Below are 24,948 nucleotides of genomic sequence, written 5' to 3' on the forward strand. Positions count from 1 at the left end.
TGCGTTGGTTTTGGGGGCGGCTCACCAAACGATTCTAGCTCTTTGGGGAAATGACAGGCTTCCGACAAGATTGGGGTGGCTCCACCATATCTGGCACCTCCTGGAGATGGAAAGACATACAATGACATTGAAACTACAAGAGGACACGTTTGGTGAGGCCTGGCAGCCGTTTATCTCACTTTTGTCACAGGAATTCACAGAACTCACCTCTCCTAGGTAAAATTGCTACACCTGACTAATCTATAACCATGACTCTATGAAGGAGACCCTCGGAAGTACAAGATTTACAGATACATAGAAGCACAAGATCTTAGGAACACCCATGGAGGGAGAGTTAGAGTGGGTAGGGGTTGTGGGCGGCAAGTTTCTTTTTTGTATATTAAAATAAACGTTGCTAACAGTACTAACAATGGCCGAATGTTGACGCTACGTCAGAGATTTCACTGCTTAAATATCTGCTTTATGTTGCAACGAATAAAACAAATAATCCCTGGTGTCTAGGGTGCGGGGGCTACTGCCCCATCTGCCAACCAGGAGGGATAGAAAGACTGAATCTGGCCAATTTTATATGGGGGAGCAAATGCCTTTGGCCAAGGGGCCACTCCCCCCTCCCTGGTGTCTAGTGTTGGATCCCTGCTTGGGGATTGCCCTACTGTGTCAATACTCAAGTAGAGATCCACTGGGGAAGGGTACCATTGGAAAGGGGAGATTCTCCACTCTACAAAGATACCTGTCCTGTGCGTTTCGGTCCTCGGGGGGCTGAGATAGCCCCAGGAGCACTGAAGCAGTGAAACTGAAATGAGACAATCAGCTCATTTCAGTTTTACTTTCAATGTAATGACGTCAGCACGTCATGTGCGCAATTGTCATTACATTGAAAAAACAAATATGCCGGTGGATGATGAAACGAGGCAAGATGGCGCCCGCTCAGACAGTCGCATAAGTTCAAGCTCCTGGACCCCGCAGCCCATACCTGTTTGTTAAACCCCGTGGATCGGAATGCTTTAAAAATTGAAGCATATACCATATGTGGATCGGCATGCTCTGGTGCATCTGGTGTGTCAGCGGCATCTAGAGTGTCAGTACTGCGGCTCCTGCGGACTGGTCTGGCGCTCCTCTGGGTCTCCGTGTGTCGATCGAGTGACGCCCGCGGCGTGAGGACGATCGCAGATTGAAGGCCGGGCTGGCCTGGTGGCCCCCCCGGCAGTAATTCTTCCAAAATCTGGGCGGAGGAAGGCTTGCAAGCCGGCTGAACTTGGTGGAGTGACAGGTGGCAGCTCAATACATGGTGGCAAGAGTGGCAGTATGGGAGAACCGGCAGGCGAAAGGCGAGAGAGACCACACGTGGAGAGACTAGTGGTAAGCACACTGTACCGTCTCTGTTTCTGTTATGTTATGTTGATATGGTATTTATAAAGCGCACGGTTACTCCCAGGAGTGTCCTGGCGCTGAGTAGGGAAACTGAAAAAACAGCCAATCCCCAAACACATATGTCCTACCAAGGATTCTAATGGACTGACTGATAAGGCTGGTAAGCCCTTGAATACCCTTTTAGATCAGGAGAGAGTTGATGCGGATAGGGTCTTTCAAACTGGGTAAATGCATGGTAAATCCACTACCCCAAGCAAATGAGGGAGTAAAAGGGTTGCAAAAATGGACACAGGGAGGAGTGACTGTACCACCTCTGATATGGGGGACCTCTTGATCAGACAAACGGCATCTGACAGCTTTAATAAAGGTGCCACTGGTAAGACCACCATAGGGGAGGGGCAAATGGGTGAATCCTTCAACGCTGACAACATACGTTTAAAGGATGATAACACCACGCAAAGTTTGGCTAAAGAAATTGACTCAGGGGATAACTTTTTCTCCCTTTCCGATCCCTCTGGCTCCTCAGAGGATGGGACAGAATCAACTACACGGTCTAACTGCAGGGGAGGATCCCTAGATAGCGGCCACAGTGCAATAAGCAGCGGATAATCCGGAGGACCTGGGCACTGACACACCTGGCACACCTGAAACTAGCCCACGGACAGTATGCAAGAGGCGCGAACTGGGAGAAAACCTTAAGTCCACTGGAGGCACAAATGCCATGCTATGGGATTACTCCTTTCTAGCTGAATCAGGGGAAAGCGGGTAAAACCTGATTACTGCCTCCAGACGGTTGAGAAAAGATGGCAGCTGCGGCAACTTATTTCACCCTTTCAATGCAAGGGGGCTCAAGCCTTCTTGCTAAATCCAGATAAACTGAAAGTCATATTCAATGAGCAAGTTCGGATTTTCACCTCAGAACTACAGGTCAAAGTATACGTGCAAACTTTATAGATGGGTCTTAGGCTGAAGGCAACTTGATTGTATAAGATCTCTTAAATCTTTTATGGGCGCTCTCTTTGGGTGTTTTCCTTTATTTTTTATTTTTTTCTTTGCTTCTTTTCAAATGGGGGTTAGGTGTATACAACTATGTAGCATGGTTATGGACCAGATAGAAACAGCGACATTTGATGAGGGATGGGAAGTTTAACTCAGGACTGCGTATATGCTCTATTAATGTATGTGGGGTGAATAACTGTGGGAAGAGACAATGGGTGGCTGCGGAGTTACGGGTGTTCCAACCAGATTTAGTCTGTCTACAGGAAATTCACATGCAGTGATGTAAATGGAAGATCCTAGATGAGCTTGGCTACTCGATACTGATAAGTACACAGCAATCCACAATAAACAGAGGGGTAGCTGTATTAGCTAAACACGGTATACAGGGATCGGGAAGAGCTCTGGTGGAGGAACAAGGTCGTCGGGCTATTAATGAATCCATAATAGAGGCTCTTAAATGTACTGTGTGCTCAGTGTATGGTTCTAACTTTGATGAAGCACCAGTGCTGAAAGAGCTAAATTTAGAACTTGCATCTTGGCCGACCCCTTTGATTTTATGTAGTGATTTTAATATACATCTGGGACCCCAGGATTTACAATTAGGCATAAAAAACTATAAGGAAACCCAAAGTGTTTAAAGCTCTACAGCACCTGCTGGCTGATCATAGACTGACCGATGCTTGGGCTGCTCTGCGAGACCTGGACCCGGGCTTTATATTCCACTCCCACCCACGCCATAAGCTAGTGAGGCTAGATTACTTCTTTATCTCAACAGCATTATTGGTAGGAGCTAAAATACAAGTGTTCGCTAGGCTTACAGCAGATCATGGTCCCCTGGTAACTGATATTTATGCAATTAGTACATTTCCTACTGTAAGATCTTTCTCGTTTGGTAGGCAATTGCTGCTGGATGAGGCATTTTTTGCACATATGAATAACTGGATTAGGCAGTTCCTGGTCATTAACCGCAATTCTACCACATGTGGCTACATATGGGATGCTCTAAAGGCTGGGTTTAGGGGGGAGACTCTTAGTTTTGGATTACATAAACAGAGACAAGAGAAGTTGGTGACACAGGAACAATATACAAAACTAAGAATAGCCAAAGAGAATCTTATGCGGGGAATACAAGCTAGTGGGGACATCACCCTGCTGCAAACGGGGGTGGCCCGCTGCAAGGCTAAAATTAATCTGCAATGGAGCAGGGAAATTGCCATTAAACACACCCTGAATAAGGAAGAGCGCTATGAGTATGGTTAGGCTACAGGGCGATGTTTGGTGCAAAGGCTACAGTCAAAGGATACGGCGCAAAGAATTAAGGCCATGACAGATGTACAGGGTAATCAAGTAGATACTCTGGCTAAGATCCTGAACGTTTTTTACACTTTCTTCAAGGGACTATATACTGGAGACCATCCTACTGGACAGGCAAGCGAGATCCTGTTGCAAAACCTAGACAGCGAAAGACTGGGCCAGCAGGAGGTAGATATCTTGGACTTACCAATTACTATGGAGGAACTTGAGGAAGCCATAACTAGTTTAGCCAAGCGGCGGGCTCGATTAAATGCCATTGGAGGTATACAAAACCTCAGGAATTAAAAACAGACATGTTGGTCACTTTCCAACAAGCACAGTCAGGTTCGGCTCCATTTTCATGGGATGAGGCAAGCATAATCGTTTAAAAAAAAAAAAAAGGATAAGCCGCCAGATACGCCTGGTTCTTATTGACCTATATTGTTGTTGAATTGTGACGGGAAAGTTTATGCAAAAATGCTGGCATCCCAGTTGGCTAGAGTTATTTCTCCATTAGTTTCAATATGGCAACATGGGTTTATACCCGATAGGACCTTTGAACAGACAGTGGTATTGAGCTAGGTGAAATGGCGCTACTCAGGAAAATCACACATATATTAGTTTCAAAAGATCCTGAATTCTGAACGGTGCTGTAAGGCGAGGAGAACCACAAACCTTCCCCAAAATTGCAGCCGAGCCACTGAATACAAAAAATGAAATCCTCAGCACATGTCTGTAGTGTTTCTAAACATTTATCTGCACATTGTATTCATAAATATTAACACAGTATTTTGAGTTTCTTGTTTTTCTTTCTTTATTCTTATAGTTTCTCTTCAGCCGACATGTGTTTCGTCGCATACACTGAGAAATCATCCCGCGACTTTCTTAAGGCTCTACAGTCTTTGGTATATTCCTTTCTTATGTGGTGATAATTCCAACCCACAATGGGTAAAATATTCGTCTTCTGCATTAAAATCGGTTCATCCTTCAGGAAAGGTCTCCGTCTGACCAATCCACGAGCTCGTAAGGACAGCTCTGTCATCAACATAGCCCACAACCGTGACTCTCAAGTGCGTGTCGCCGGCAGAGAAACTATAAGAATAAAGAGAAATAAAAAGAAACTCAAAATACTGTGTTAATATTTATGCATACAACGTGCAGATAAATGTTTAGATACACTACAGACGGGTGCTGAGGATTTCCTTTGTTATACCCGATAAGAGTAAAGTCAACCACATTTATAGGGTATTAACCTTTGCTGGATGTAACCAATGCTCAAGGTAATAAACTTGGTCTGATACTGTTAGATGCCGAAAAGGCGTTCGACTGGGTGGCATGGGACTTCTTGTGGGCAGTTATATAATGGTTGGGCTTCGGCCCGGGCTTTATTAAAGCTATTCTGGTATTATATCGGACCCCTACTGCTAAAGTCTGCATGATGGGCCTAGAGTCTGAACCTGTGCGCATTATTAAAGGTACAAGACAGGGATGTCTATGCTCCCCATTGTTATTCGCATTATATATTAATCCTTTCATAACTATGCTGGAGCAGAGCTCTAGGATTGAGTCTGTCATCTGTAGACAAGAACAATGTTGTATATTTGCTTATGCGGACGATATAGCCGTTGTAACATCTAACCCTACTACAGCCATGTCTGAGCAACTTGCGCACAGGTTCGGTTCTGTTTCGGGTTATAAACTTAATGTGTCCAAAACCCATATTATTTGTATAATTCAAGACTGTAGCCATGATCTTAGGGTGACGAAAGAGGTGACATACCTGGGCATTAGAATAAGAACCTGTTTTAAAGGAACTGGTGGAGGTTAACTGGGGCTCTATTCTAACTAAAGTGAGACAACAATTAGACCGATCTGAATGCTTGCACTTGTAGTTGATGGGAAGGTGCAATGTTCTTTAAATGATCATTCTGCCTAAGGTCTTATATTATTTCAGATCATTTCCATTAGAACTTACCCGAGGCCACCTGCAACAACTTCAATCTATTTGCGCTATATTTTTATGGGCCCAAGGGAAACCCCATACAACTATGCGTTTTATGATACTACTTTGGGGGAAAGAGGCTGGGAAGTCCTGGATTTTACAGTGTACTGTTATACCTGTATTTTTCAAAATATGCCGATCTTAGTCACAGGAGAGGAAGACAGTAATATTGCTGAAGCCCCATCCATCTATCAGATGCTGTTGGGCGTTGACGCCAAGAATTGTCTTTTCAAGATGCTAGAACTTAGTTACTATAAATAAACACGGTTCAAGGTTTTAATCACTGCTTTTAAGGTATGAAAGGCTATACGGAGATGTTTTGAAATTGAGGGGGTCTCATATTATACTCCCACATCTGCCTCAGTTTTACTGCCAGCTGTTTTATGGGATGGGATTGTGGATAGATGAAGAAATAAAGGAATTTCACAAATAGGTGATTTTTATACCAATGGGAGCTTGGCATCATATGCAATTTTAGCTGATAAATACCATTTGCCTAAGACAGAATTTTATACAGCAATAGAGAGTAGTAGAGAGAGAGGTAGAGAGAGGTAGAGAGGTAGAGAGTAGAGGATGAGTAATGGAGAGAAGAGAGAGAGTAGTAGAGAGTAGTAGAGAGAGTAGCAGAGAGTGAGTAGGAGAGAGTAGTAGAGTGAGTAGTAGAGAGTGAGTAGTAGAGAGTAGTAGAGAGTGAGAAGTAGAAAGTAGTAGAGAGTAGTAAAGAGTGAGTAGTAGAGTGAGTAGTAGAGAGTAGTAGAGAGTGAGTATTAGAGACTCCCAGGCTTCCTAGTGGCAGCTCACCGGAAGTGGAAGCGGGCACCCGGCATTTCACGCCCGAAGGCGCTACAAAAATAACTCCACCCCCCGCGTCGCGGGATCGTGCGCGGGTGGCGCCGGGCTAAGCCCGGGCAAAGGGCGGGCCGTCCAGGGCCGACAGAGGCTATTTCCCTTGTCCGTTGGCCCTGAAATATTTAAGTAAGACTCGTCTGTTAAAGTGCTGACATTTTGCTGTATTGTACTACCCTATAGCGTGACTTTGTTTTGCTTATTACTGTTAAACCATGACTACCCGCCTAACCCAAAACTAGGAAATCCGTGGTGGGGGGTTCAGTCAGGGGGACCTTGGATAATTTCATTACTAGGGCTACTAATGTGTTAGAGCAGGAGATAGCTATAACCGAACGCCGTTTGTCCCTGGATCCATTCTTCCAGAAACGTTCAACTTTAGGCCTTATGGAGAATGCTCCGTCACCCCCAACGATTAATATCCCAGCTATGGACTCTGTACCTGATACGGACGCTACTTTGCAGTCCCATGATGCAATTGATACATCTCTTGCTGCCAAGATTAACACTAGGCATACCTCAGACACTCAATACATAACTGATAATTCAATTGAGGATCAGACCCCAATTAAAAGCGTGAGGAAAACTAAGAAAAAGGGCTCCAGGAGTAAACCTACCATTGTCAAAAAACCCACTAATCCAACAGTGCAAACAACAAAACGGAGGAAAATTTTTCACTTATCTCCCTCCAAGTCGATTTCTCAAACTAAGGTGACCCCAATATCTGCAGAACCTTTGCAAGAATATCCTCAGTCATGTATGTTACATTCTTCTAACCTATTAACTGACATTGAGCACTTGGTAAAATCGTTACTTTCGCCATTAGTGGAGAGAATCAAAAATATTGCTATTCAACTAACGTCCCTGGAAACATCTATTGCCTTACTCACTGCATCTAACAAGGACTCAAACATCAGTCTCTTAAAAAATCCCATTCATTCCTTAAACATTGGGCATATCTCATCAGAGCAAAATGATAGTCAGCCAATATCATCTCTTAGAATGGCAAATTTTCCTGCCGCCACGCACATATTGGAGAATTGTGCCTCTGGCAAAAAATATTCCAGAGTTAAGCAAACGCATAGACCGGCAGCTTCCTACTGCGATAATGGTAACACACAGTCACCCGAGCTTGGTAAGGAAGGAAAGACTGATCATATTGATCTGCCCCCAGAAGCAGCCCCATATGTGGAGATACTCACAGGCGTTCCTGAACTGATTACGGGTAAAACAGAGGGACATCAGGAGCTTAAAAACAAGGTGGTCCATTGGCTGAGTAAAAATAGGCCACTTCACAATGACATCAACGGTGAAATACTTCATGTAAGAAGACTGGGTTGGGTGGGTTATAGACCAAAGGACATTAAAGGAGATGCGATTATTATATATTTTAGAGACCGTAGGGTACTGCGCCATATTATAGACTGGTATACCCCATCCAATGGTGCAGGCATTTCGACACATGCCCTAAGTTATTTTTACCCTCGCTCTCTCTTGCTAAACCCACCCAAACCATATCCATTACTCATGGCCAATGTAGAACCTCTTTATCCGTCCCTTCCAACCTCAAACAGATATGCCATCCTTTCGGGCCTGGACGATTTAGATTGACTCCCAAACGCGGATAATGAGATTAGTAAAACTGTCACCTGGAGTCCTTCTTTCTTAGATATTGATTCCTTACACCACAAGATCAACCTCACGAGTATATCCACTGACTTGCCTTTTTTAAACCTTGAGCTTAGTTCAGTCAATGATGGTTTAACATCTAACCCATCTCTGATCCAACACCAGACTGATGATCCTCCATGCTCCTTAGTTTCTTTGGTTACTTGCCAGTCACTGGATACTCCTGAGTACCCCAAGGCCACTACGAGCAGTAATACCGCCACTAAAAAAGTCCATTGGTCAAATGCTTCTTGTCTTGGAACGTGGCAGGTCTCCTCGACAAGCTGACAAACCCCTTATGGGTTCAAGTTGTTACCCCTTTCAGTGTTATCTGCTTGCAGGAAACATGGAATATTAATGAACTCCACCTCTTAGGATATAAGACCCTACATACTCCAGCATTCTCTAGCTCACATGGCAGGAATAGGGGTGGATTAGTGACTTATATATCCGTAGAATCCGGAATATCACATACTAATTTCATTGGGACGGAAAACTACCAGATTATTTCCCTAAAATGCAGTTGCTGTAAGGATGTTATCTTGGTAAATTTTTATAATAACATTTCCAGTTCCCATCATGACCGGGTCCTTAATGGCTTAATGGAAGACTTAATTAAAGTTGAGTCCCACCTTCAAACTGATATGCTGCTTATGTGGGTAGGCGATTTTAACTACTCTTTGTGCTCATTGAGCAACGGAGGTACCTGTGGTTTAGATTCTATTAGAGGTGTTACCACTTCGCATTTCCCACACTCTAAATTGGGCGACCTTTTAAACGGCATAACATCCTATTTCAACTTATCCTTCATGAATGAGATGTGTGATCCACCAAAGTGTTTTAAACCTACCTTTAATGGGAGAGGATGTAATTCTATAATCGATTATACCTTGATATCCTCCAGGTACCAGAGATTATATCAAATTGGGAGACACTGGACTGTCCCATTAGTGACCACTACCCACTGGCGGTGGCTCTAAAACTAACCACAACCTCTGATGATGATCTAAGGGTAAACTTGTTTCATACACCGCCACTCACTCTGGGAACTTCGATGGGGCTCTACCTTAAATGGGACAAAGTAGTCCCTTCAGTGTTTCTTAATTCTCTGATTAAGAATACATGTGAGCATATACAGACATGCCTGTCCATCTTAGAGACCCCTCAGGCAATCAGTCAGGCTTTTTCTGTTATCTCGGCGGAGATTAAGAATTCTCTTGCGAGAGCACCGAGGAGAACCTCACAAGGCAGCATGGGTTGGTTTGACAGGTCCTGCTCAAAAGCCTTGAAACACTTAAAAACTACCCTAAGAACCAAACCCAGAAATCAGCTGGAAATACGGCAGGCCAGACAAAAACACCGTGAAGTACGGGCGGCAAGAACTAAACAGCTAAAAGCAGAGGCCTGGCTAACCTTACAGGAAGCTTCCAATAGTAGGGACAACACTGCTTTTTGGAAAGCGGTCAATGCCCCATTCCTGCAAGGTACACGGGCTGCGAAGATTGAGATGGCTATAACTCCTGAAACTTGGGTCAGCAATTTTGGCACACTATACGACACAATAGACAATACAGCGCCCATAGATAGTCTGGATCTTTACCATAACCATCATAAAGATCTGAATGACCCTACTTTTTTTCCTTTAGACCTCACTTTTGATTGTGTTGAGGTACTTATGGCCCTGAAAGAAAGCCCCTCTGGGAAAGCCCCAGGCCCTGACTGTATACCTATTGATGTTTTTAAATCACAGCTGGACCTGTGGGCTCCTTTACTTACAAATGTCCTAAATTCTTTAAATAAAATAGGTTTTATTGACACTTGGCCTGAAGCGGTTGTTGTGCCGATTTTTAAAAAAGGTGATAGGAACAACCCTTCTAATTATCGCCCAATTTCACTGCTTGACTCTCTTATGAAAGTCGCAGGGCGTATTATTTTAAACCGGATTCAGGATTGGTTGGGTGAACATGACATAATCTCAAAATTACAATACGGTTTTAGACAAGGTAGAGGCACTATTGAGCAAGGCTTGAACTTGACCCTTATTATTGCCAAATATACCCAAGCAAAAAAGGGGAATCTCTTTGTCACCTTCGTAGACCTTAGCTCCGCATTTGACTGCGTCAATCACGAGCTTCTCTGGGAATCCCTCGTCGAGATTGGTATTGAGCCCCCTATCCTTGCTTTTATTAAAGAGCTCTATTGGGGAGCATCAGCACGAGTAAGATATGGCAGACAGGGAGAGTGTTCAGATAGATTCTATATTAAAAGAGGCGTTAGGCAGGGATGTATTTTAGCCCCCTTACTCTTCACTCTCTACATAAACTCTGTCGGAAAGTATCTTAACAGAAACTATCACGACTACCCCACTATAAATGGGAAACCCATACCCATATTACTTTATGCAGATGACGCAGCAATTACGTCACAGACCCGTATGGGCCTCCAAAGAGCAGTTAAATGATTTCACTGACTTCATGTCACAGCGAGGCTTAAAAATCAATGCGTCAAAAACTTTTACCATGTCCTGTGGCCTAGGAATAGGGAAAAGACAATGCTCCATTTTTATAAATGGTAATAAGCTTGAAAGTGTCGATAGGTTCCCCTACCTGGGCATTACTTTTGAGAAGAAGGGCTCCTGGCGGGCTGCTGCCCAAGCTAGAGGAACCGCATTTTCTAAAGCTATAGGAGCCCTGATTAATTTCTCAAAAAAACTAGGGGGACGCCCGATCAACCCTCTATCACAGATTTATCGTGCCAAGTGTGTTTCGACTGGAACATACGGATCTGGGATTTGGGGAATTGATCCGGCAGTTCATATACAGCGCTCTGAGAACTTATTTTTGCGCTACCTCCTGGCCACCCCACGTGGTACTTCTGTTTTTGTAATGCACCAGGAACTTGGTTTGACATATATTACTGACACTATAAAATCAGCTCCCATCATTTTATGGCATAAAGTTTGGACCACCCCCGAAACACATTTTAACAGGGAAATTATCATGGACTGTCTCAGCTTAAGTGAGGCTGACAGCCTCAAATGGTTGAATTACGTCAGAAATTTGTCAGTAGACATAGGGCACCCAGAATTTTTTAATGATCCCTCTACCCTAAATAATATCCCTAGAGTTACTTTAAAACATTTAGTCGCTACCCATTTGGCTAATCGTCGTTGGCTCACTGAAAATTCTAAGCACACCGTGTTGGAGTACCAACTCTCCACCACTGTTGAAGGGATGCAACAATATCTATCTTTAATTCCTTCTCCATTTTCCCGTATGCTTGTGACCCGCTTTCGTACGGATACCTTTTTCAGACTGTTGACATTCCCTGATCAGAATAGCTGGTCAAGAAACTTGGAGAAATGCCCTTGTGATGGTTTGTCACTGCAATCTAACATCCATTGCATTTTATTTTGTAAGTTCTACCAATTGCAAAGGGTTATTTATCTGAAACCATTGCTTAAATCTTGGGGATTACGTTCCTGCAGGGCAGCTTATCTCAAAATGAAAGCACTAGATAGCCCATTAACTATTGCAGTGGTCTCCCTTTATCTGAAAAAGATTGTAATAACAAGAGCCTCTATGCAGAGATAGACGCTGAACGCTCTCTTCTACGTCATGTATCTTTTCCCCCCATTGAATGAATCTCGTAAGGATTGTTTCAATACTAAAATTATGTTTTACTTATTATTATCCCTTTTAAATTTTTATGTCCATCCCTCTGGAACACGCTCCCTCCCTTCATCCGAAAGGAGGAAAATTATGCCAGGTTTAGAAAGCATGTTAAGACCTGGTTATTTGAACAATAAATCTCAATAGCCATTACCCTTTCTCCTGTCTTCTAACTAGCTGAGTCTAGGCGCCGGGAAACCCTTTTTGGGTAGCTGTTGCGCCCTACAAATTGAATAAATAAATAAATAAATAAATAAATAATGTCATTTATGATGTTTTAATATGACTTTACTGTACTTTTATGATAATGTTTTTTACATTTCGAATAAAGAATATTGACATAGAGACTGAGTAGTAGAGTGTGAGTAGTGGAGACTGAGTAGCAGAGAGAGAGAGTAGTAGAGAATGAGTAGTAGAGTGAGTAGTAGAGAGAGAGTAGTAGAGAGTGAGTAGTAGAGTAGTAGTAGAGAGTGAGTAGTAGAGAGTAGTAGAGAGTAGTAGAGAGAGAGTAGTAGAGTGAGAGTAGTAGAGAGTGAGTAGTAGAGAGTAGTAGCGAGTGAGTAGTAGAGAGTGAGTAGTAGAGAGTGAGTAGTAGAGAGTGAGTAGTAGAGAGTAGTATAGAGTGAGTAGTAGAGAGTGATTAGTAGAGAGCAGTGGAGTAGTAAAGAGTGAGTAGTAGAGAGTAGTAGATAGTGAGTAGTAGAGTGAGTAGTAGGGAGTAGTAGAGAGTGAGTAGTAGAGTGAGTAGTAGAGTGAGTAGTAGAGAGCAAGTAGTAGAGAGTGTGTAGTAGAGAGAGAGTAGTAGAGAGTAGTAGAGAGTGAGTAGTAGAGTGAGTAGTAGAGAGTAGTAGAGAGTGTGTAGTAGAGAGAGAGTAGTAGAGAGTAGTAGAGAGTGAGTAGTAGAGTGAGTAGTAGAGAGTAGTAGAGAGTGAGTAGCAGAGAGAGTAGTAGAGAGTAGTAGAGTAGTAGAGAGTGAGTAGTAGAGTGAGTAGTAGAGAGTAGTAGAGAGCGAGTACTAGAGAGTGAGTAGTGGAGAGTGAGTAGTAGAGTAGTAGAGAGTGAGTAGTAGAGAGAGAGTAGTAGAGAGTAGTAGAGTGAGTAGTAGAGAGTGAGTAGTAGAGAGAGTAGTAGAGAATAGTATAGAGTAAGTAGTAGAGTAGTAGAGAGTGAGTAGTAGAGAGTCGTAGAGAGTAGTAGAGTGAGTAGTAGAGAGTAGTAGAGAGTGAGTAGTAGAGTGAGTAGTTGAGAGTGAGTAGTTGAGAGTGAGTAGTAGAGAGTGAGTAGTAGAGAGTAGTAGAGAGTGAGTAGTAGAGAGTGAGTAGTAGAGAGTGAGTAGTAGAGAGTAGTAGAGTGAGTAGTAGAGAGGGAGTAGTAGAGAGAGAGTAGTAGAGAGTAGTAGAGAGAGAGTAGTAGAGTAGTAGAGAGTGAGTGGTAGAGAATAGTAGAGAGTGAGTAGTAGAGAGTGAGTAGTAGAGAGTAGTAGTAGAGAGTAGTAGAGAGTGAGTAGTAGAGAGTGAGTAGTAGAAAGTAGTAGCGAGTGAGTAGTAGAGAGTGAGTAGTTTAATTTAAAAGGAACACAATGAGGAGGTTCATTTTGCCATAGAAATTATGATTAGTGTGGAAAAAAGAAAATTAGGGCACATTTTGAGTGACTTCTCAAATCCTCTTCTATTTCATTAAAAAATTCTGACATGCAGACTGAAACATGCACTTTCAATACCAGCAGCAGACTTCCCTGGTGAGCAGTAGCTTTACTACAGTGATCTAATAAGCAACTAGAGTGCTATCATACCGAATTTATGGCAAAAGTGTGACACATCAGAATGCCTTCTTGATGGAATGAAAGTAAAAAACCTGAAAGTATTTCCTACTGAGGAGACTGTTGTAAATGAGGAAATTAGGAAACTTCAAAACAAATAAGTCTCCCAAGATGGCCACCAGAGACAAAAGAGCCCAAATGTAGCACACATATCACCGAGATGTAGCCCAAGTATAGCCCAATGACAGAATGTCCCAGATTGTTTTAAAGAACAACTAGAGCACTAACAGTCTTACTTATGACAAAAGTATGGCACACCTGATGCCATCTTGATTGGAATAAAGTGGTAACACTTAAAACATTTAATTTGCAAAGGAACAAAATGAGGGGGTTCATTTTGCCGTAGAAATTATGATTAGTGCTGCAGAAAGAAAGATTAGGGCACATTTTGACTTCTCAAATCCTCTTCCATTTCATTAAAAAATTCTGACATGCAGACTGAAACATGCACTTTAAATACCAGCAGCAGACTTCCCTGGTGAGCAGTAGCTTTACTACAGTGATCTAATGAGCAACTAGAGTGCTACCATTCAGAATTTATGGAAAATGTGTGACACATCTGAATGCCTTCTTGATGGAATCAAAGTAAACACGCACTGAAAATGCAATAGGTCTCGCCCTCGTTTAAGTTAAAGCAATTCTGTTTGTAATTAGGTGGCTTTTTAGCTTTGCTTGTATTAGAGTTTTTCAAACTTTCATGTACATATCATGCATATGTATGCATATATGTATATGTATATGTTTGCATGCATTTATATTTATATAGATATGCAGATTATATTTATATGTTTATATATGTATATATACACATATATATATATAAATGCATATGCATATATATGCATATATATATATGCATATGTGTGCATGTACAGAGAGGTAGAGAGGTAGAGGTGTATAGGTAGAGGTGTAGAGGTAGATAGGTAGAGGTAGAGAGCGAGTAATAGAGAGTAGAGAGTGAGTAGTAGAGAGTAGTAGAGAAAGTATCAGAGAGTGAGTAGTAGAGAGTAGTAGAGTGAGTAGTAGAGAGTGAGTAGTAGAGAGTGAGTATTAGAGAGTGAGTAGTAGAGAGTAGTAGAGAGTGAGTAGTACAGTGACTAGTAGAGAGTATTAGAGAGTAGTAGAGAGTGAGTAGTAGAGAGTAGTAGAGAGTGAGTAGTAGAGAGTGAGTAATAGAGAGTAGTAGAGAGTGAGTAGCAGAGAGAGAGTATTAGAGAGTATTAGAGAGTAGTAGAGAGTGAGTAGCAGAGTGAGTAGTAGAGAGTAGTAGAGAGAGAGTAGTAGAGAGTGATTAGTAGAGAGTAGTAGAGAGTGAGTAGTAGAGAGTAGTAGAGAGAGAGTAGTAGAGAGTGAGTAGTAGAGAGTAGTAGAAAGTGAGTAGTAGAGAGTAGAAAAGAGTGAGTAGTAGAGAGTGAGTAGTAGATAGAGAGTATTAGAGAGTAGTAGAGAGTGAGTAGTAGAGAGTAGTGGAGTAGTAGAGAGTGAGTAGTAGAGAGTGGTAGAGAGTGAGTACTAGAGAGTAGTAGCGAGTAGCAGAGAGCAAGTAGTAGAGAGTGTGTAGTAGAGAGTGAGTAGTAGAGAGTAGTAGAGAGTGAGTAGTAGAGAGAGAGTAGTAAAGAGTGAGAAGTAGAGAGAGTAGTAGAGTAATAGAGAGTGAGTAGCAGAGAGTAGTTGAGAGCGAGTAGTAGAGAATGAGTAGTGGAGAGTGAGTAGTAGAGAGTGAGTAGTAGAGAGTGAGTAGTACAGAGTGAGTAGTAGAGAGTAGTAGATGTAGTAGTAGAGAGTGAGTAGTAGAGAGAGAGTAGTATAGAGTGAGTAGTAGAGTAGTAGAGAGTGAGTGGTAGAGAGTAGGAGAGAGTAGTAGAGTGAGTAGTAGAGAATAGTAGAGAGTGAGTAATAGAGCGAGTAGTAGAGAGTAGTAGAGAGTAGTAGAGAGTGAGTAGTAGAGAGTGAGTAGCAGAGAGAGAAGTAGAGAGTAGTAGAGAGTGAGTAGTAGAGAGTGAGTAGTAGAGAGCGAGTAGTAGAGAGCGAGTAGTGGAGAGTGAGTAGTAGAGAGCGAGTAGTAGAGAGTGAGTAGTAGAGAGTGAATAGTAGAGAGTGAGTAGTAGAGAGTGAGTAGTAGAGTGAGTAGTAGAGAGGGAGTAGTAGAGAGAGAGAAGTAGAGAGTAGTAGAGAGTGAGTGGTAGAGAGCAGCAGGGAGTAGTAGAGTGAGTAGTAGAGAGTAGTAGAGAGTGAGTAGTAGAGAGTGAATAGTAGAGAGTGAATAGTAGAGAGTAGTAGTAGAGAGTAGTAGAGAGAGAGAGTAGTAGAGAGTGTAGTAGAGAGTGAGTAGTAGAGAGTAGTAGCGAGTGAGTAGTAGAGAGTAGTAGAGAGTGAGTAGTAGAGTAGTAGAGAGTGAGTGGTAGAAGTAGTAGAAAGTAGTAGAGAGTGAGTAGTAGTGAGAGTAGTAGTAGACAGTGAGTAGTAGACAGTAGTAGAACATGAGTAGTAGAGAGTGAGTAGTAGAGAGTGAGTAGTAGAGAGTAGTAGTGAGTGAGTAGTAGAGTAGTAGAGAATGAGTAGTAGAAAGTAGTAGAGTGAGTAGTAGAGAGTGAGTAGTAGAGAGTGAATAGTAGAGAGTAGTAGAGAGTGAGTAGTAGAGAGAGTAGTAGTAGACAGTGAGTAGTAGAGAGTAGTAGAGCGTGAGTAGTAGAGAGTGAGTAGTAGAGAGTGAGTAGTAGAGAGTAGTAGCGAGTGAGTAGTAGAGAGTGAGTAGTAGAGTAGTAGAGAGTGAGTAGTTGAGAGTGAGTAGTAGAGAGTGAGTAGTAGAGAGTAGTAGAGTAGTAGAGAGTGAGTAGTAGAGAGTGAGTAGTAGAGAGTGAGTAGTAGAGAGAGAGTAGTAGAGAGTAGTAGAGAGTCAGTAGTAGAGTAGTAGAGAGTAGTCAGTCAGTGTCAGTCAGTCAGTGTCAGTCAGTGTCAGTCAATCAGTGTCAGTCAGTCAGTGTCAGTCAATCAGTGTCAGTCAGTGTCAGTCAGTGTCAATCAGTGTCAGTCAGTGTCAGTCAGTCAGTGTCAGTCAGTCAGTTGCAGTCAATCAGTGTCAGTCAGTGTCAGTCAATCTGTGTCAGTCAGTGTCAATCAGTCAGTGTCAGTCAGTCAGTGTCAGCTAGAGCAGCTCTGCTGACCTGGTTCTCTGGCTCTAAAGCAGCTCTGCTGACCTGGTTCTCTCTCTCTAAAGCAGCTCTGCTGACCTAGTTTCTCTGGCTCTACAGAAGGTCAACTGACCTGGTTCTCTGGCTCTAGAGCAGCTCTGCTGACCTAGTTCTTATGCGACAGAGCAGCTCTGCTGATCTAGTTCTCTGGCTCTACAACAGCTCTGCTGACCTGGTTCTCTGGCTCTAAAGCAGCTCCGCTGACCCCGTTCTATGGCTCTGAAGCAGTTCTGCTGACATGGTTCTCTGGCTCTAGAGCAGCTCTGCTGACCTGGTTCTCTCCCTCTAAAGCAGCTCTACTGACCTGGTTTCTCTGGCTCTACAGCAGCTCTGCAGACCTGGTTCTCTGGCTCTAGAGCAGCTCTGTTGACCTGGTTCTCTGGCTCTAGAGTAGCTCTGCTGACCTGGTTCTCTGGCTCTAAAGCAGATCTGCTAACCTGGTTCTATGGCTCTGAAGCAGTTCTGCTGACATGGTTCTCTGGCTCTAGAGCAGCTCTGCTGACCTGGTTCTCTCCCTCTAAAGCAGCTCTACTGACCTGGTTTCTCTGGCTCTACAGCAGCTCTGCAGACCTGGTTCTCTGGCTCTAGAGCAGCTCTGTTGACCTGGTTCTCTGGCTCTAGAGTAGCTCTGCTGACCTGGTTCTCTGGCTCTAAAGCAGCTCTGCTAACCTGGTTCTCTGGCTCTAAAGCAGCTCTTCTGGCCTGGTTCTCTGGCTCTAAAGCAGCTCTGCTGACCTGGTTCTCTCCCTCTAAAGCAGCTCTGCTGACCTGGTTTCTCTGGCTCTACAGCAGCTCTGCTGACCTGGTTCTCTGGCTCTAGAGCAGCTCTGCTGACCTAGTTCTTAGGCTCTAGAGCAGCTCTGCTGACCTGGTTCTCTGGTTCTACAGCAGCTCTGCTGACCTGGTTTTCTGCACTCACGATGCACGCACCCGATTTCGCGAAAATATATTTAAAAATATTGTAAGTTTATTATAAGTAGAAATATATTATTTTGATGAATATCTTACATAATCTCTTGCCTTAATATGTATATTAAAAACACATACATATCATTTTGGAACATATATTTTTTTGCGGGAGTCGCTCACCCAGCACGCCCCAGCACGTATATGATGTCACGCGGGACCCGCAACCGCGCAAACATCTCGTACCGTAATGCGCATGTGTCACGAATGCGAGGGAGCAGGAGTCGCAGACTGGTCGCATACCAATTGCGCATATCACGTGATATTAAATGTATATGATGTAACTGAAAAACACGCAGCCGTCGCACACCATACACGGATCCTTCATGGCTTTTCTAAAATGGCAGCTAGAATGCGCACACCCACCGTGATGTGTACACTTTGAGAAGTCATCAGTGATGTCATCAGTGATGTCACTGACCATGTCATGAATGATGCAATATGTGACATCATCACCAGTGCATTGCGGGCGCGTGAGTTATAGTTAGCAGAACTAACTATAACGGAGGAATTTCTATGGTTTTGTATGAGTGAAATGGGCAGCTAACTATAACACCCCTGAAACCTATGTTTTTTCTGTGAATATATATATATATATATATATATATATATATTCATATACATTTCTTTTGTAACTCTGTAAAAAAATGTAGATATGTTGTAATGTTAATAAAGGTATATTCCTTCCTCCCCCACCCCGTTTCTCTTTCCTCCTTTGTACTTACCTGTTCAATATAGATTGTTGTATATGGAGAACCTTTCTTAAATGAAATGAACTAGAGGGCATTAACACAGAACAGCACAGGATGTGAATTACTTTAAAAGTGGTTTAAAACTGGAGGATTTACACTGTTGCAGTTTGTTAAGTAATTGTGATTTTGCCGATTCTATGAATGGTTATCAGCCCACATGTTTGCTTTGACCCAATCATGACGAAATGTAGTGCATCTTCAATGTCAATGAATGTTTCTTTAAAAAATGAGCACCAATATGGCGCATTTCAGGTTGATAAAGGCAGCTTGACTGCCAAAACGCGTCCCTGCTATGTCCATGGGTCCGATGTAACTTGCCCAATAAATGAGAGAACCCCCACGATGAAGAGTTCTTGTTCCTTAATCTGAAACGATTGGTGGTTATTTTTGTTGCAGGGATTCTGCTTTTGCACAGAACTATGCGCAGGAGACCAGGACCTCAGAGAATTGTGGTGTACCAGAAAACTCCCCTCAGAACCCAGAACCCCTTATCCGACTAGCTTAGTATCCCATTCGTTAACCTAGATCTAGCTAGGTGGTCCCAATGTATAGACAAACCAGAACAAGCGACTTAGATATTTCTCAGGAGTGGTGGGAATCCGAAATACCTGTTCGTACTTATTTATTAGTCCACAACGGAATAATACAGACACGGTAAAGTTTAAAGAGTTTATTTTATAAACCTTGCGTCCTAAGATGCAGTACTTTGGCTAACACTAGCAGACTAACAGTCCAGATCAGAATCATGAGCATTATAACAATACCATATAGAATGAAAGGAGCAATCATACTATTAATGACAGTGGTATACGGCCACACTCCTTTCACTATAATCTAATACATTATTATTATTAGACTATTAGAAGGTCTCTTAGGCTAACAGGGGGGACCCCATACCGTATAGATCAGCTTAGTAGAATCACATCAAAGGATCAGCTCTCACAGCATGCATCAGCTCTTCTTGTTCGAATGAATGTAAAACCAAACTGTTCTGCAATATTAAAGACGCTTGTCCTTCAAACATTGGCAGCTGTATGCATGATATGTCTAACAAGTGTCTACGATCAATCTAAACAGAACACACTGTACCTTCTAGTAACCCAGACGCGTTCTTTGCATGATGTACAGACCAAGGGCACATTTCACGGTTAAGAATGTATAACAACCGTTTGTTATTCTGTAAGGCAAAGTCGAGTCAGCATTTTACAAAATGAATAACACATAACAACAGTGTCGTGTGCAGCGCAGCAGAAACAACAAGCTTGCTTGTTAACTATGATCTCGGTTATGCTAACTTAGTGTTGTATATAGGGCGTGGCTTAGTCCATCTTACACCCCCCCATGATCGGAGCACTAACCAATAGGGATACATTTATCAAGAACGCAGAGTTCAAGTGATTTAGAACGGACTCAAGGACATATAAGGTAAGTGTAAAGTCCGAGAATAAAGAAATGTTCGTTTAAAAAATGAAAAAATGATGTGATAAAAGGTAAGCAAAATTTTCGTAGAAATTTAACAATTCTGGATGCAAGCTGCATTGACAATGTCAATCAGTCAATCCATGAAGGTATATGCACCGTAAGTTGCGACTGCTTCCAAGAGGAAATCATTGGAGCGTCCCGCAAAAGTATCAGCCATCCAGTTGAGCAAGTGAAAGGAACATACATGTTCGTCAATTATCGGAGCATCCAGCACCATGATAGGACAACTGTCAGTCTCCTCAATATAACTCCTTTCAAGGAAATCAATAGCTGCCTCTCCGATATCCCAGTTTCCACGGACTCCGTGTGCCGCACCCAAAGCCATAAACGCGACACCAGAACAGTCGAATTCATGAGCCACTAAGGGACACATTAGTTCATCAAAATCCGGGTCAGGCGACGCCAAGTTTGACAGGCACAAGTCCAGAGCCCATTGGAAGGGACAATCTAGGCAATGAAAAACAGGTTGCACACACGTAAAAAAGGGAAACCGGAAAGACAATCCATACTTGAGGCTTAATACCGCCAGTGGTAAGGTGCCGTAGAAATCAAGCATCCGGCTACGAAGATGGAGCAAGCGCAGCATTCTGTCTTGCAGCTCCCGGTGTGCAGCCATAGCGAAGAGCGCAAATCAACAAGAGGATCCCAGCCACCAAAGCGAGGAGCAAGGGGAACCCTCCGAAGACACTTGAAAAAATAGAATGTAAAAATGCGGGGATCACACTAAAAACAGTCTGGAAAGATGTCACGAGGCCGGAGCCCACAATTTTAAAAAAATGAACAAGGCCAGTCGTAGACGAAGCATTAAAGATAGTTTGAATCAAAGTTCCAAAATGGAGGGGGAGGTCAGTATTTAAAAGAGCTTGTACCTCAGTGCGTGTGTTTGCAACATTAAGAAGAAATGTTTCACGGGATGAAGTTAACGCAACCTCTTTTTTAGACAAAAGAGCCCTTATTCTGCTCATCCTATTGAACTCTGCGTTCAATGTTGGAATCGCTGGCCAGATGGATATATCGAGTCGGCCTTGCGGGGGTGGGAAAAGGACGTTATTACAGCAAACTACTTTTTGTGAAACAGTCACTATGTAAGGAATACCCACTAGCATCCCACAGCAAGCTTCACTATTTAAAAGCAAATAACTACTGTTGGCAAGCAGCTTAAAAGAAGACGTTATAACTGGCATTGGAATCCCCTTTAGGACACAAGCTAAATTAGGAGCGTGTATATTGCAAGCGCCATGTAATTGTATATGTCTGCAAACAACAGAGTGATCAGGTGCGGAACTGCATTCTTCACCTTTTAAGAAAACTTCCTTGCCATCCCTCACGCATCTGTAAGTGAACGGAAGTGACCAAACTTCATGCAGAAACGCATCACCAAGTTGTTCGTATCTGCCGATAGCATAATGTTTCATGCACGAACTAAACTTGAACAAACTGAACGGTAAAGTTACTAATCCGTGAACTAACCACACGGCTGAATTTAACTCAGCTACAGAAAAAGGTAAAGGTTCTAATTTTTCAATGTGCAGCAATGCATAAGTAGCATCTTTCATGGACATGAACTGCTGTTTGTCAGTCAAATTAAACGGAAGGAACAACGATGAAATATTCATGTAATCCCAAGGGACTTTCCCTGCCTTTAACGTTTGCAATGTCCATGCAAACTGCATAATTGAACGCAATTGATTGTGACCATGATACAACACAGATACATCATCTTGCACAATGTCTACGACAGAAGAAACAATATTATCTAATGTATAAATTCTAGAAGACAACGTATTAATACTATTATCTATCACAGCCAATACTTTTTCCATATTGGCCTGGTCAATAGCACGTAGTCTAGAAGCAGCCTCAATTTGCGACAACTTCCAAACTTCATTGTAAATAGCATAAGCCCATCGTTTAGATCTACCATTAACATGACCCTTAATGAAATCATTCAAATCTATTTTTTCATTTAAACGTGACAAATGAAGTTTAACTGAAGTTAAGGTGGAATGTTGCAGCCATGACTGACATAACTTACCTACAGAGTAGGTAGTCACCGTGTGTGAAGATGTGAAACGAGGGTCAACCCTAAGTTGTGTATACCCCGGGGTCAAATCTAGAAATCGACGTTGACAGGAATCTGAGCTTGTTTGCCATACCAGCCAACCCTCAGGATTCAATGTTGAAATATTGAAGGTGCCATTGGAAACAAGCGACTGCAACCTAGTAAGGGACAGATCTGAGTGATTTTCCCAACCAGGATAAGCACCCAGATCAGGGATCGAGGGGGAAATTAATTTTTTAGATAAAGCCAATCCAAAACAGGTTGTCTGAAAAATAGATGAATTTAAAAATAAAATATGGTTATGGATAAGACAGGCACGATGCAAAGCTTCTGTTCCTTGTACCTGCCACGGTTTAGTTCCCCAAACAGATTTAAGATCGATAGTAGCTTTCCATACGTCATAACCTCCAATAGCCAATTCCTCCATAAAGGCTTTGGAATATAATAATTTTGTGTGTGTCAGTCTGACTTTAGAAGAGGGTTCTTCCGCTACCTTAAAGTAAAAAGATTCAGGGGTTGACACACTAAAATCCGAAAAGTATGTGAATTTTTTCAATAAAGTGGCAGAGCTGCCAGGCATAGGGACAGGACAATGTTCCCATTGTGTGAAATTAACAACATTTCTGAAAGTATTTGCTCTGTGTAGGAAATGTGTGCCATAATGTTGAAAACAAAACTGCTCCTCATAGTTTGCAGTATTTAAATACAGATCTTCAGCATCAAATGCAGCATAATATTTTAAATCAGAAAACAGTGCTTCTATTGCTTGTACATCCCAATCATCTGAGCGGATGTTTTGTTTAACTACATCACCCATAGAAACACGAAAAACAGTTGGCACATTAATAACTTCGGTGGGACCATGAATTTGAAAGTTCACCGCATCCCAAGCAATCCCATCATGTACAGGCCAGGCGGTGATGTTCACAAACGTCTGGTCTCTTTTCATGATGTGTGATGAGGAATGGGGGGGCCAAAGTTCCATCAATCAATTGAATTGTAGAACGTTCATTCAGGTAGTGTCCATTGATAAGTCTAAAAAACACTACCACAAAGCCAATTGTCATGAATAAAAAAATACAAATCAGCACCAACCAGATGTAAGTCCAAGGTGCAACCAAAAAATGTCTCTTGAACCAGGCAAAAAATATAGAGATTTTGGAAGGGACAGTGGAAGTCAATGATTCAGTTTCAAAGGAAGAACGTGACTGGGTAACTGTTGTTGTATTTAAAAGGGGCAAAGCGACTTCCGTAGGATAAGCATACTCAGGATCAGCGGGCAAACCACCAGCAGTAGGTGGCGGATCATTAACTGTGATCATCTCAACGGAAACCTCAGGCACGATGATAGAGGGTGGCACCACAACAGAGTTTCTCAGCATTGAAGGGCAGGAAACCGAAGGTGTCATACTATGGAGAATCGGCCACCCTGTGTAACTTGACATTTTCAATTGAAATGTACCTTTTTTCTTTGCGACCAGGAAGTGGTGGTAAAACAACTGTACGTGTACCCAATACTCCAAGCACTGGGACTGGTGCACGATAAGAGGGGCCAAACTCCTTCTTGTTCTCCACCTTCTCACGGACCAGATCACCAACTCGAGGTAGCCAGCCGACCACCGGAATCAGGAGTGCTTCTTCTGATTCAGAGGGCACGTGTTCTTTTGCCAGAGTGTCTCTTGCTTCTTGTAGATTCTGCAATACAGCACAGTGGTCATCCAGGTCAAAAGAGGCGGCAGCCGCCGCCATGTCTAGACCGTCAAGGTCCGGAACAAACATTCTCACCCCAAAGAGCATCATGTAAGGGGTCCTCCCACCCAGAGACCTTCTAGGGAGATTATTAAGTGCACGTTGGACGTCATACAAGTGGGCAAGCCAGTTCCGGCCTGTACCTAACACCTTGGCTGTCAACGATTGCTTTAGGTCACGGTTCATCCGTTCCACAACACTATTGCCCTCAGGCCGGTATGAAGACGAAAATTTGACTTGGACCCCCAAACTTCTCATAGCCTCTTTGTAAGCCTTAGAGGCTAATGCCGGGCCCTGATCAGAGTGAAGGGTACCACACGCAAAACTCCCTATAAAGACACGCAATGCTTTGATGACAGTCCTGGCATCAGCACTCCTTTGTGGCCACACCCACAGAAAACGTGTGCACGAGTCTACTGCAACCAAGATGTACTTGTACGCAGTATCAGAGGTAAAAGGACCGCAGTGATCTAAATAAACACACGCTAGTGGTTGATTAGATATATGCAGCTGCGTCGGAGGTGGACGCGCAACAGAAGAAGGTTTGTTCTGCTGGCAAATGTCACAATTAAGTACATAAGCCCGCGCTTGTTTATACAAACCGTACCACCAGTAACGTTGCTGCAACAGAGAGACAGTCGCTGACACTCCAGCGTGCGCAGACGCAACAGCTTCGTGGGCAGCTGATATCAGATTTGGTCTGCAGTCCGCGTTGGGGATTAATCTATCACCAACGTCGTTAATCCTCACTAATGGGACGTTATCAGGACTTAAGTGATAATGGTATCGAGAAGGGAAACCTCTAGGGAAGTCCGTCCCTGTCTCAGAAGCAGCAATAGCTGCTAAGATGTCTGCATCAATCTTAGATTTTGATCTTGTAACTGCTGCTACTAAATATGTCGCCACTGCTGTTTTAGCTGCCTCGTCAGCCAAACTGTTACCGACAGCATGGACACCAACTCGTTGGTGACCAAGAGTGTGAATTACATCCACAAGTGGCAAACTCCCTTTGAGTTCTGACACTCGAGCCCAAATTGTTTTATGCTTTACTGAGCAACCTTTGGAATCACGAAAACC

The 24,948-nt window shown here is 42.9% G+C and overlaps 1 long non-coding RNA gene across 1 annotated transcript in view; it reads right to left on the reverse strand.

The window, feature by feature from the left end:
* Window positions 1-3,731: 3,731 nt before the first annotated feature.
* Window positions 3,732-24,948, reverse strand: part of LOC146859085 (uncharacterized) — a 162,025-nt gene continuing 140,808 nt past the window's right edge. The window contains exon 3 of the long non-coding RNA XR_014980060.1: window positions 3,732-4,755. This is a non-coding gene — a long non-coding RNA (uncharacterized LOC146859085). The remainder of the gene's footprint in view (window positions 4,756-24,948) is intronic.

Source organism: Triturus cristatus, chromosome 3_2 (assembly GCF_964204655.1).
Source record: "Triturus cristatus chromosome 3_2, aTriCri1.1, whole genome shotgun sequence".
Lineage (NCBI taxonomy): Eukaryota > Metazoa > Chordata > Amphibia > Caudata > Salamandridae > Triturus > Triturus cristatus.